At 47.5% G+C, this 12,589-nt stretch overlaps 1 protein-coding gene across 4 annotated transcripts in view; it reads left to right on the top strand.

The window, feature by feature from the left end:
- LOC131240924 (agamous-like MADS-box protein MADS1) overlaps positions 1-12,589 on the top strand; it is a 91,310-nt gene that overhangs the window by 47,041 nt on the left and 31,680 nt on the right. The gene's annotated exons all lie outside the window — the stretch shown is intronic.

Here is a 12,589-nt window from a genome sequence, read left to right as displayed (position 1 = left end):
ATTCATGAGATAAAAATCATACAAAATCACAGCTAAAGCTTTTTCACATGTTATTCTTTGCATTTGTGATCTAATAAGCTGACCCAAGTAATGGGGAATTGGGGATAAGGCTTAGATGATGATGATAATGATTTGTGATCTAATAGGAAGAAATAACTGCAACAGCCATTGCTACAAGAGAAAAGCTTAATGCTACATTGAGAACCGAAAGGAAAACATAATAATAATAATAATAATAATAATAATAATAATAATAACAATAAAAGACCTCAACCAATCCAAAAGGTCAACACCTAACTATTGGAAAACATCAACTAATAGAGTTCCTAAGAAACTACCATTTCCCCATGTCACGATATGAAAGCTCCCAAGCTTCTCATCCCTTTATTTCAAATCCTTTCATATTCATGCTTATGTGATATTCATTCTAACAATTTTCCAAGAGAGGAATGACTTTGCACTCATTGAAAATTTCCAACCACATGTCATAGCCAAGACACACACATAAGTCCCACCACATCTAAACGTGTGGCCCACTTGTAACATAGCTATGACCCACTATGTGCACTACATTGAGGAGCATCTATTGAGCCTCATACAAACCTTCAAAGGCAAGGCCGCGTATGAATTGCTTCATTGCAAAAATCTTGGGGCACTCAGACGAGTCGGATAATGGACCAAGGGAAACTTAAAACTATTGTTCTGTTCAGCCTGCAGAAGTAACGGCGAAATTTTTGGTCAGATACATGAGTTGGGTTATGACATTTTCAACTGAGCTCGTCTTTCTGATTTGGAAAATGAAGCTTGAGCGAACAGGCAATTGTTTTTCCTCTTTTGCACCCCATGACATTTTTTTTGGCTCCCAAACCATTGAAATACTATTCCAGCAGATTTTCGATTGCTGCATGCACTTCTTCAAATGCGCAAGCCATTCTTGGTTGCAGCTAGATCCCTTCACCTCTTCTTGACCCAATAGCTACTCAAAAGTGTTGGTATCTAGCTTGCTTCTTCATACCATCTTAGACATAGTTATAGAAAATCAGCCCAAAAGCTTCTTCCAGGAGCTAGATGGCGTTGTTACATTCACTGACTGATTGCCTGGTGGGATCTTTGGATTCTTCTACAAAAAATATGTAGATGCTAGTAAGAGTAAATACCCCATGACCCATTCCTCAGATGGGAGAGATCTTTTATATTGGTTGGACCATATAATTGAAGGGTTGATTTATTATTATTATTATTTATTTTATTATTTTTTTTAATCCGGTGGGCCATATATAAATGAAAGTTTGGATATTTTATGTATACTAGATCATATAAATGAAGGTTTGAATCAATCAAATGTGCAAGGCAGATGCACCATGGATCTCTCTAAGGAAAACGAGATGTTCTAACAAGATTGCCCAAGACAACACTTTTCATGAAAAAAGTGTTAGCTTGGGCAGCTTTGTTGGAGGGGTCCTTAGGGCTTTGTTGAAATCATTTCCATTGTCGTGGTACTGACCCATACCAGTCTCAACCAAGTCTGAGTCGACTCAAGCGAGTCATCAAACCATGTGCACCGATCTTCCTCACCAGCAGCATAAATATCCATGCTGTGAACCAGGTAAGTGGATTTTGCATTACGCTTTAGCTTCTGATACTCGGACCCATGCTACCTATGTTTTTTCAAGCATGGGCATGGGCAGGGAATGCAACGAGGATTGGGTGGAGATCCTTCAAACCCGAATATTTCAAGAGATTTGGTTGCTATCCGAGAGTAGAATATTTTAAGTCATCATCACTTAAGAATGTCCTTTCTTTAAAGGACATTAGTAGTATTGACTTAAATCCATGGGCCCCACCATGATTATGTGCCTTATCCAGGCCATCTATTTGTTTTACTAACACATTTTAGGACATGCCAAAAACTGAGGTAGATCGAAAGTTCAAGTAAACTATACCATAGGTAAAGTGGTTGAATACATCTACTATTGAAAATTATTTCCTTCCTAGGTCCCATATTGATGCTTATTTTTCATCCAACTTGCTCACAGGGTCACATTGTCATAGATTAAATGAAAACACAAATATCAGCTTAATCCAAAACTTCTCTGGCACCAAGAAGTTTTCTATAGTGGACATTTAATTCCCACTTTTCAGTGGCGTGATCCACTTAAGCCACATGTGTGTATGTGTGTGTGTCTTATCAGCACTGTCCATCCCTTCGGCCAAAGCTTAAGTGGACCACGCCACCGGAAAAGTGGGAATTAAATGTCTTTCTGATGGCGTGGTCCACTTCAGCTTTGGCCGAATGGATGGACAGTTCTAATAAGACACACACACACACACACACATATAAAGTTGACCAAATGTTACCACAGAGATCTGTGTATTACATTGGAAAGATAGTCGGAGTAACAAAGGAAATAATTATGGTTTAGTTATAGTTTTGTTTTTTTAATCAAAATGTTCATATCTTCATTTTAAAAAGATGTCATTCAGACAAGGCCTAAGACAAAAGATAGGCTCTAACTATCATATCTTATACAAAGAATTTCTATGAGTTTCCCTGATCGAGTCTAGCCCAACTTTATCAAGGAACATCCTACCCTTAACTAAGTGAGGGAGATTTAAAGAGTCTCGGGAAACACTACACTGTTGTCTCAAGCTCTCCTCCTTGACCAACCCATCAGCCGGCCCATTCATCTCCCTAGGAATAAGAGTGAAGCAAAAGGAACCTCTACTACCAATCCTTCTGATCCTATCCAACCAATACTTCCAGTGCCAAGCAGGATTGGAGTTGCCCTTAATGCAGTATACCTGCCATTTGGAATCTTGATTTTAAAAGACACTGCTGATTCTAAGACTAGCACGCAACTCCATACCTTTGAAGAGCGCCTGCATTTCAGCCGTGTTGTTGGACACAACACCATACCCTGCGGAAAATACAAAGACCAAACTGCTGTGGCTGTAATTATTGTTTATTTATGGTAAATTACAGTTGAAATTAGAAAACGAAGCAACCCCAAAATAGGAATAGAAGTAGATATGGTCCTTCTCATGACCCTGAATGTTACAGAGGCCACATGTGAATAATGATCTGAACCAGGCACCCTATATGCCTCCGGATCTTGTACCATACCTGTGGCCCACCTTTATGATAATATCAAACAGACACCCAGTGGCTCTTTCAATTAATTGGACAATAGCACGAAGAAAAAAGGGTTTTGATTGGATCATCTGAAAGTATTAGGGTTGTCCAAACGGTTCAATTATTGAATTATGGGCCATCCAATATTTGACTTATTAAAATGAACGATTTTGATTTGGTCTATGTATGCGCGCGTGCAGCAACGACCGTGAGGTACTCGCATGCCTTCACAGTCGCTGCCTCCGAGTTTGACAGGTAGGCAATTTACTTTATGACAGTCACGTGACAGACCTAAGCATGTGGGCTGCGCAGGCCGGCTACTTTTATTCTGCCGGTGTCACGCGAGTTTTCAACAACACCTGACAAATCTCAGCACTCGGCAATTTCTAATCGTGGAATTTTTTTTCCAGAGATTGTAAAACTAAATATTTACATTAAATTATTAATATATTGAAAATATAAATATATAGTTACAGAATAAATTTCTTAATTTTTTTAATGTTAATATAGAAATACCATTGCTAATAATAAAAGTATTTTAAAATTTGTAGAGATTTTGAAAATTTCATGTTATGATACTATCATGGGATTTTTAAAATCTTAGCAATGCTTAAACATGGATTAAAGGGAGCCTGTGCAACGAAAGGCAACATGGGGCTCACCATGATATGTGTGAGGTCTACATGCGTCCATCTATTGCTTCCTGGATGTCAAGATATGATAATCAGATGGATACACATCACAACAAACATATGAATTCAGATCCACCTAACTATTGAAACATCATTGGGAGTAACAAAAGTTTTGTATATAGCTGTTGTTTGCATTTTCCTGATTGTTGATGCAATTATCTGGTTCGTCCTCCTGGATCCTTGTATGCCTGCACAGAAAAAGGACAAAGGAGACCCTGGCTAGCGCAGGGGACCCTCCGATGCCAAAGTCAGGCCTGGACTCGGGGTCTTAAAGTATTGAAAAGTCTTTTGGAGGAATTTGTTTTCGTACCTCTCAAGGTGAGGGCCCCCCCTTCTTATATAGCTGCTGGGGCATTTAATCGTACGAGGATTCTCTTCCTGGTATTGTGCGCGAGATCTTCTCATGGGATCACGGAATCTTCTCCTGGGATCATGGAAACAGGATCGTGCCCGTCTCATGCCTTCATCCGATCCCGTGAGCTTCGGGATCGGGAATCTTATCCCAAGACATCCGGAGTGCGGCTTCATCTTGTGACGGTCGATCCGATAAAGAGGTCCGCCCGAAGCATGCCCGAGACACTGACGACCGTCGGGGCCGACTCAACCTTTGCCTCGGTCTAGCGAATAACTCCTCGGATTTGACACATCCTTTGGTGGCCCGAGGCATTTAGTCCGAGTCTGCGGACTTGTATGTTTTGTCCCCAACAGTAAGCCCCCTTACTCCGAGTGTTTTCATATGACACTGAGGAGTAGCGAGTGCTGAGTCGGTTCATAACTTAGTCCGAGACGAGAAGTAGTCGTTAAGCGCATTCATTGAGACCTTTGATGGGGACGGTTCAGCTTCTGACATCGTATGCGCCGTCAGCTATCAAATCGCAGGTCCCGCCAATGAGGATTGGACACGTAGTAAAGCTATTATTGTTGCTAGTCGGCGTGCTCCACGTGTCGAGTGGGGGAATCGATGCAGGCGTCGAATCATTTCCCCATTAATGTCTCCGCCGTAGGGCGACCTTATAAAACGTCAGGGGTCCCGCACTTCGAACTTTTACTGCTCTTGCCATTCTCGCTCTGCGTTTTCTCTGGGATTTGCGTAGCCTTTCATCTCCTTCCTTTCTTCTCTCTTTATCGTCGGCACTTCTTTCCGCCACTGTTCCTTTCTCTCCGGTGAGTTTCTCCTTCCTCTTTATTACATAATAATAATGGCGGATAGGAGTTCTCAAAGCCCCCAGGTGGGAGTTTCCGGAGACGAAGGCGAAGCGCAACGTTTTTGGAACGTTGCGGAATCGCCTTCTTTACTAACGGAGATAGCAATGGATGCCAACGCTGCTTGTATGCCTGAGAGAGTCACCGACGATCAGGCGGAGCGCCCTGCTTCCGTCGTTCCTTCCCGTGGCGGGTCATCCTTATTAACCCGCCCGGGGAGGCCCAACTTACCAAGGGACATGGAGGAAGATGAAGAGGAAGAAGATGAAATTTTAATCGCCGGAGGAACCCCTGACCCAGTTCCTGCTGATGAATCGGCGCAGGCCGAGTCAGGGGAAGAATCGGGGGAAGATTTAAGCGGTCCGGTTCCTTCGGTCTTAACCGAGGCGGACTTGGACAGAATCGAGTCGGGTATCATATCCCGAGTCGGTCATCACGTATCTTCCTCGCCCGAATGACTGCCAGATCACCCTCCTGGGGTCGCGAATTTACCAAGTATCGATGCGTGCGGCTTGCGCCCTTCGGACCATCGTCCGGGGAGTTTTATCTCGCATACAGATTGCCGGGGCCGATAGTCCCGAATGGGTGGAGGAACTTACTCGGATGTGCGGTGTTGTGGCGAGATGGAACCCACCGCCACATCGACGAGTTTCTCCACACCAGTGCGGGTAAATCCGAACTACCCCGGCTTCTACGTCTTTGCTGCTTGGCGAGGCGGAGGCGGTTCCCCGATAACCGACCCTCCCACTTCCAACAAACACTGGAGAGAGCGTTGGTTCTGGGCATGTGGTCGATGGGAGACGGACGAGTCCGGGTCTGGCGCGGCTCGGGTCCCCCGGAAATTTCCTCTAGCAGGTGACTTGGGTCTTCTCTCCCTCGCCCTTTTTCATTTTTTTTTTTTTTTTTTTTTTTTTCTACGGAGCAGATATTCCGAAGAATAAGCCGAAGCTCGGCAGCACTGCCTCGGCTCGGATCAAAGAGTTGAAGTCGTTGGATCCGAGGGACAGGTCTTGGAAGGTGCTTCTTAACGGAGCGCCTTCACCTTGCAGGTCTGGACTCGGAAGTTACTGGTAATTGAGCGAATCTTCTGAATTTTTCAAATTTCCGCCGACTTACTTCGCCTTGCTCTCCCCCTTTTTTTGTTTTTGCAGATCTGCCGAAGCTCGCCCCAACCTAAGGATTGTCCCGAACCGAGATGATCGGAGCTCGCCCCGCCCTTAGCACTCCACGAGTTAAGGCTCCTCCACGGCCGCTTCTTCTTTCGAGCCTCGGCCACCGAAGAAGCAAAGGGTTCCGGAAGGAGAAAGAGCCGGCGAGTTCTTCTGCCTTCCGTCGTCGTGATTCCCGACCCGGACGAAAGGGCGGAAGAGACGGCGATTCCGCCGGATCCTCGCGGCCGACTGACGCGTTGAGGCGAGCCGAGCCTGGGAAGAAGAGACCGGGCCGCGACCTCAAGGGGGAGGAAGAGCGAGGCGCGTCCTCCCGAGGGGAAGAGACGAACCAGGAGGGGCCGTCAATCCTACAGCAAGTGGTGTCGGGGATGGTTCCTTGGGCCCTGGCCCATGGGTGTGAAAGAGAGTTTGTGAAACTCTACAACGCCCCGTCGTCGCAGACCGTCAGCCACGCTGCCCGGATGCTTTTTGAACTCGCTTCTTGCTTAATCAAGGGCTATCCTCAACTCATCGGCTGCAGGCTCTTCTGTCTGAGGCCGAGATCCGGGTCGGCGTCCTGACAGGCGAGGCGTCCCTCGCTCGGAAAGCTGCCGAAGACGCGAGGGCAGAGGCGGCTTCTTCCAGAAGGGCCCTGGACGAAGCGCAGGCAGAGGTCGCTCTCCAAAGCCGAAGAGGAGAATCAGCGAGTTCTGGCAGTCCATGCTTCGTGCGCGGATGACTTAGCTCGGGCTAAGCTTGAGGCGGCGGAGCGCATTCAGCAGGCCGAGGAGAAGACTCGGGAGGCCGAGACGGCTAGGGACCAGGCCGTCCAAGCATTCCTTGAGTCGGCCGAGTTTGAGGACGAGAGGGATCGCCTGTTCCAGAGCGGATACCTGGAATGCGTCAAGGATATAAAGAAGTCTTTTCCTGACCTTGACCTTTCAGAAATCGAAGGCGGGGCAGCCTCAGAATCCGAGAATCCGGACGCCGCCGCTGAAGACACAACTGCCGGGGACGGGGCCGACGCATGAAGACTTTGGTTTTTTTTGCTCCGATGTATTCGGTTGCTTTTGTACTTACACGTATTCGGACGAATGAAAAAGCATGTCTTTAAACATCAAATAGTAAGCTAAGGATAGTAGACCTTGAGGTGTTCAGCGTTCCATGGATGAGGCAATGACTGTCCGTTCAGGTCTTCCAGCTGATACGTTCCCGGTCTAATGGTGCCCGAGACGATATAGGGTCCTTCCCAATTGGGTACCAGTGTACCCGACCCAATCTGCTTAGTGTTGGAAAACACTTTCCGAAGGACCATATCTCCCCTTCTGAATCTTCTATTCTTAACTCGGGTATTGTAGAACCGAGTCACTTGTCGTTGTCGAGCCTCCGTGCGCAGCCTCGCCCTTTCCCGGTGTTAGTCCAGAAGGTCGAGTCCGAGTGCAAGGAGTTCTTCATTCTCTTCCGCATTGAATCAGGTGATTCGAGCCGAAGGTAATCCGATTTCGACGGGAGTGACTGCTTTCGAGCCGTAAGCGAGTGAAAACGGGGTTTCTCCTGTGGCCGTTCGGGTTGTAGTTCGGTAAGCCCAAAGAATTTTCGGGAGCTCTTCGGCTCATGCTCCTTTGGCCCGGTCAAGCTTGGTCCGAAGATGTTGCTTGATAATCTTGTTAACCGCCTCGACTTGTCCGTTGGTTTGAGGGTGATGCGGTGATGAATAAATGTTCCTGATCCCGAGGTTCTTGCACATCTCACGAAAGCTCCTATTATCAAATTGCCTTCCATTGTCTGTGACAATGGTACGGTACTCCGAATCGGCAGATAATGTTTTTCCATACAAACTCGGTGATCTTCTGCTCTGTTATTTTAGCTAATGGTTCTGCCTCGGCCCACTTCGTAAAATAGTCCACTGCTACCACAACAAACTTGGTCTGCCCTTTTCCCATAGGGAGCGGTCCTATGAGGTCGATGCCCCATTGTTCGAAAGGCCAGGGACCAGTCCTCGGCGTCAGTGCCTCGGGTGCTTGCCTCGGAATTGCCGCAAACCGTTGGCATCTGTCGCATTTTTGAACGAGCTCACGAGCGTCGTGTTGGATAGTGGGCCAGTAGTATCCCTGTCGTAAGACCTTGTAGGCGAGGGATCGCCCTCCAGAGTGGTTTCCGCAGATTCCTTCATGAATTTCCCGTAACACATAGTTTGCCTCGGTGGGTTTGAGGCACCGCAGCAACGGGGCGTAGTAACCTTTCTTGTAGAGGGTTCCGTTGAGTATGGTATAACGGGAAGCTCGGATCCTAATTCGTCGGGCCTCGGTGCGATCTTCTGGCAACTTTCCTTCGTCAAGGAATTGGCGGATTGGATCAATCCAGGATGGTTCCGAGTCGATTGTATTGACGGCCTCGCTAATTGGCTCGTCTATACTTGGTTTATCGACGTATTCGACAGGGACGGACCGGGGTATATCGTCTTCTTCGGCCGAGGCGAGCTTTGCTAGCACATCGGCTTTGCTGTTTTCCGCACGAGGTATCCGAGTTACACGACAGAATTGAAATCTGTTGATAAGTTCTTTCACTTTCTCCATGTAAGCCCTTAGTCCGTGTTTGGTATACACCGGTAACTTGATTAACAACCAACTGAGAGTCGCTGAAAACGCTTAGGTGCGTGACCTCCATGCTAGCGGCGAGTCGGAGGCCGAGTAGCAACGCTTCATATTCCGCCGTATTGTTCGACGCTTGAAATCCAAGTCGTAAGGCATACGGTATATAGGTGTGATCGGGGGTTTCCAGCACTACCCCCACTGGCCTTCGAGTTGGAAGAACCGTCGACATACAGATTCCATGGAATAGGGCAAGGGGAAGCGGTCGAGGCGGGCCCTGCATCGACCTTCGGCGTATCGTTCACTGAGAGTTCGGTTGAAGGTGTTCCTTCGGCGATAAAATCAGCTACGTCTTGCCCTTTGATTGCTGACTTTGGTCGGTATTGAATATCAAACTCACTCAGCTCGATAGCCCATTTGGTGAGTCGGCCGGAAGCTTCTGGTTTCTGCAATACCTGGCGAAGCGGAAGGTCGGTCATTACAATGATGGTGTGGGCATGGAAATACGGCCTAAGCCGCCGAGATGAAGTTATTAAAGCCAAGGCAACTTTCTCCAAGCTTGGGTATCTTGTTTCTGCCGGCAGTAATGCTTTGCTGACATAGTAAACCGGCAGTTGCTTTCCTTCAGATTCTCGTATCAAAGCCGAGCTAACAGCTGCCACGGACACGGCTAGGTAGAGGAGCAACGACTCCCCTGGTTCGGGTTTTGATAAGAGAGGTGCAGAACCGAGATATGATTTTAATTGCTGGAATGCTGCTTCACACTCTTCCGTCCAACCCATCGCTTGTCTCCCTTTCAATTGATTGAAGAAAGGGAGACATTTATCCGTAGCTCTGGACAGGAACCGATTGAGTGCTGCGACTCGTCCGGCCAATCTTTGGACGTCCTTAATGGTTTTGGGGGATTCCATATCAATCAGAGCCTTTATCTTCTCAGGGTTTGCCTCTATTCCTCGGTGACTAAGAAACCGAGGAATTTTCCTGAGCCTACTCCAAAAGCACATTTACTTGGATTCAGCTTCATCCGGAACTTCCGTAGGATTAGAAACATTTCTTCCAAATCATTCACATGATCCGCCGCGTGTATGCTCTTGACAAGCATGTCGTCGATGTATACCTCCATGGTTCGGCCTATAAGTCGAGCAAAAATTTTGTTAACTAACCTTTGATAAGTTGCACCGGCATTCTTCAGACCAAATGGCATCACTCGGTAACAATCAAGGCCTTTGTCGGTGACAAAGGTAGTTTTTGATTTATCTGTTTGATGCATTACAATTTGATTATATCCCGAATAAGCATCCATGAAGCTAAGGAGCTCATGTCCTGCGACTATCTACTAGCCGGTCTATCCTAAGCGGAAAGCTATCTTTGGGGCAGCTTTATTCAAGTCGGTATAATCAATACGACTCGCCATTTCCCGTTGGACTTCTTCACAAGCACGACATTCGCGACCCACTGGATAGTGTATTTCTTCTATGAAATTAGCCTGTAGTAGTTTGTTGACTTCTTTTCGATGATGGCGTATCGTTCAGGGCCGATCTCGCTTCTGTCGAATCGGCCGATATGACGGATCGACGTTGAGTGAGTCACCACGGAGGGGTCGATCCTTGCATATCTTCATGATTCCAAGCGAATACGTCGGCGTACTCTCGGAGCAAGGCGATCAGCTTTTCTCTCAAAGGGGACTGCAGAGATGAGCCAATTCGCACTGTCTTGGATCCATCTGTTTTGACTAAGGCGATTGAGACAAGATCTTCGACCGGCTGTCCTCGTTCATAATTCTCGCCCCGAGGGTCCAACGATTCGATTGTTAATATGTTGGTCGGAATCTTATCGGCGGCTCCTTTTACAGCTATCATGTAACATCGCCTTGCGTCTTGTTGGTCTCCCTTAACAATTCCGACTCCTGACTCGGTCGGGAATTTCATTGTAAGATGGTATGTGGATACCACTGCCTGGAGGAGACTCAATGAAGGTCGGTCGAGTATCGCTGAGGGTTGATCGACGACCAAGAAGTCAATCATCATCGTCGTCTGACATGGGGCACTACCAGCAGTGAGCGGCAACGAGACAATCCCTTCAGGCAGCACCTGTCCTCCGGAAAAACCGATCAACGGGGTCCGAACTGGGCGCAGTGCGGATCGTTCGATCCCCATTTTGTCGAACGCCTGGGTAAATAACACGTCTGCAGATGACCCCGTATCGACTAGTATACGAAACACCTTTCGGTTAGCGATAGTCAGGGTGACAATCAATGCGTCATCGTGGGGGTGATAGATGCCTCGGGCATCTTCTTCTGTGAACGAGATGCAATATCTTTCTCTTTTCTTCTCCTTTGATGGCCGATCTATAATCATGAGCTCGGACTGAGGCTGACTAAGTTTTCGTGCGTGATTCCTTCGCGCGTTGTTTGAGTCGCCCCCACATTGTGGACCGCCGATAATCGTCCGGATTTCTTCCATAGGTTGACTCTCGGTCGGGCGCGCCTCGGATGCCCCTGACCATATGTTCTCTGAGTCGGCCGTCTTTTATGAGTCTTTCGATCTCTTCTTTTAAGTGACGGCAATCACTTGTGTTATGCCCGTGATCGCGATGATAATGACAAGACTTATCCTTATCCCGCCGATTAGGATTACTCCTGAGCTTCTAGCTGACAAAGCCTTCGTTTTTTATTTCCATCGTACCTCTTCCCGAGTCTTATTCAGGGGAGTATATGTGGAAAATTTTCGATCCGGCTTTCTGACCTTCGCTCGTCACGTGCTTGATCCTCTTTGCTTTTCCCCCCCGCCGAGTCGGCTTCTTTTGGCCGACTCTTTGGCCGAGGTTTTGGTTTCACGCAGGATTCGCGCTCCTCGGCGTTGGCATATTTATCGGACCGTGACATAAATTCTGCCAGAGTATCGGGCGGAGTTTTGTCTAGAGATGCCAGGAATGGCTTATCCCTAACTCCTTGCATGAGTGCATTGAGGGCCGTTTCTTCCGAATGTTTCGAACTTGAAGGGATTCAAATTAAAACGCTTGATGTAATCTTTCAATAGCTCTCCCGATTCTTCTTTTATATCATGTGCAGGGGGCTTTAATTTTTTCTTTCCGCCGATGAAGTTGGTGAGGAAGGCGTGCTTAGCTCAACGAATGAACTGATGGATTTTGGCTTCAGCTTTGAACCACATCGAGCTACATCACCAATGTAAGAGAAAAGGCCCGACACATTACGCATCCGAGGCATCATGGAGTTCCATATAGGTTCTAAGCACTCAATATGCTCGGTCGGGTCGTTCTTGCCGGTGAAAGGAGTGATTTGAGGTAATCGAAACCTCTCGGGCAATCGGGCTTTCATTACCGAGTCCACAAAGGGGACGCTTTCGCTTCGGACCCGGTTGAATATACATTCCGGCCGTGCTTTATGTCCGCCATCTCTTTTGCCATCTCTTCCCGAACTTTTTTTTAAATTTTGAATGTCGGCTTTCCAAGGTTCGCTCGCCGTGCCTTCCATGGAAGGGCGATTGCGCCTTCTTCGTTCTATTTCGTGCGAAGATCCGGGGAGGGAGGCGTTGGTGATGCGCGAGATGGTTTCGATCCGCCTTGGGTTGGCTCGGCCGGAAAGATTGCGCGGAAGGTTGAGGATCAACCGCCGCCGTCGGAGCGTCTCCCCTCGAGGATGCGGGAGTGGTTGCATTTGCTGCTGATACATTCGTTCAAGCATCTGCTTCAGTATTCATATCAGAACGGATTTCTTGAACCTCCTTGTCCAACCGCCCATCGTCGCGACCCCGTTGTTCCGGTCGCCCCTCGTCGGCGGTTGTTAGGTGCGTTGTGGGC

The sequence above is a fragment of the Magnolia sinica genome, chromosome 3 (genome assembly GCF_029962835.1).
Source record: "Magnolia sinica isolate HGM2019 chromosome 3, MsV1, whole genome shotgun sequence".
In the NCBI taxonomy this organism is placed as follows: Eukaryota; Viridiplantae; Streptophyta; class Magnoliopsida; order Magnoliales; family Magnoliaceae; genus Magnolia; species Magnolia sinica.
This window is presented reverse-complemented; position numbering and strand designations above follow the sequence as displayed.